At 45.1% G+C, this 1,496-nt stretch overlaps 1 long non-coding RNA gene across 1 annotated transcript in view; it reads right to left on the reverse strand.

Annotated features, from left to right (window-relative positions):
- Window positions 1–574: 574 nt before the first annotated feature.
- The window catches only part of LOC111733162, a 6,436-nt gene continuing 5,514 nt past the window's right edge, over window positions 575–1,496 (reverse strand). The window contains exon 3 of the long non-coding RNA XR_002777861.1: window positions 575–720. This is a non-coding gene — a long non-coding RNA (uncharacterized LOC111733162). The remainder of the gene's footprint in view (window positions 721–1,496) is intronic.

The raw sequence follows: 1,496 nt of genomic DNA on the forward strand, positions 1-1,496 counted from the left end.
AAGCTTGCAGAGGCTCTCCTAGGTCTCTGGAGTTAGGAGCCCTGGAACAGAGGTCTGAGGAAGAGCTGCCCAGGCTGAGCATCTCTGTGAGAATCCCAGGGTACCACTCAGGTCCTGCAGGGTCATGGTCACAGGAAGGGCTGAGGGGCTGAAATGAGACTGAGTTGCTCCCATCAGACTGGTCCTTATCCCTGTGGTGATGCCTGCAGAGGCTGGAATCCAGGAAGGGAGCTCTGTCTTACAAAGTTTGTCTCCACTGTGTGTATTCTACACTCAATGCTCAAATACCAGCCTAGAACGTAATGCAAGGGAGATGAAGTAAGTCCATGCATGCAGGCGCTTTAAGAAGAGTGTCTGCTACTATAGAGGCCCTTTGTCTCACTCAGCCATACTTTCCACTGTTTTTCACAGCAGATGTTGTGGTGACTTCTCTTTTTGGCACTGGAATTTTTGACTGGGGAGTCCAGTGTGGGGCCAGATTCCTCATTTTCAGAGGGAACCTCGGTAGTCAAGATATTTCTCTCAATTTGCAAGTAGGACCAGCCCATTTTGCATCTCTGCCCTTCCTACCAGTCTTAAAGTGGCCTTCTCTGTGTGTCCCTAGTTGTAGGACTTCTGTTCAGCTAGACTTCAGGCGACTCCCAATGATGGGTATTCTGTAATTTAGTTGTAATTCTGATGTGGTTTGAAAGGAAGCAAGCACAATGTTTACCTACTCTGCTGTCTTGACTGGAAATTTGAAATGGATTTTTGAGTTTAGTGTGAGGTAGGTATCTAGCTGAAGTTTTGTTCACGTGAGTATCTAATGGACCCAGAACCAACGTATTGAAAAGATAGTCCTATCTCCACTGCTCTACTATGCTACTCTCATCCTAAGGTAAGTGTCCCCTTATGTGTGTCTCCGTCTGGACTGTTTTCCAGGCCAGTTGTCTATTTGTTCTTGCCTGCACCGGTACTACATAATCTTGATTCCTGTAATTTTAGTAATAAGTTCTGATATTTAGCAGGGCAATTGTTCCTACCAGTTCTTAAGAGAGTCTTGGCTATTCTTCACCCTTTCCCTTTCTTTATATATTATAATCAGCTTGTCCAGGTCTCTAAAGATATATGTTAGAATTGTTATTTAGATTGCATTAAATATATATATCAGTTTGAGGAGAGCACTTTAATATGTCCTCTATTCTTCTGATGCTATCATCTGGGTAGGATCTGGATGTATCCTTGCCATCTAGACTCTACTACCTGTCACATTCTGGGGTACGGTAGCAGACTAGAGAGCAGCTCAACCTTCAGAGCTTGGACAAGAACACGGTGGAGCCCCCCACCCCCCACCTCTGTAGGAGGCATTTCTCAAGAGAAGAAAGGCCCTGGCAAAGTTCTGGAATCTTGGGATGCAGAAAAATGGAGTCTTGGAGGAACCAAATGAAAAAAACCTCAAGTCTCTATCTATCTAAAGTAGGGACTTTGTGCCCTATGTGTGAGTTCTCGGGGGTCAC

Source organism: Pteropus vampyrus, unplaced genomic scaffold, assembly GCF_000151845.1.
Source record: "Pteropus vampyrus isolate Shadow unplaced genomic scaffold, Pvam_2.0 Scaffold534, whole genome shotgun sequence".
Lineage (NCBI taxonomy): Eukaryota > Metazoa > Chordata > Mammalia > Chiroptera > Pteropodidae > Pteropus > Pteropus vampyrus.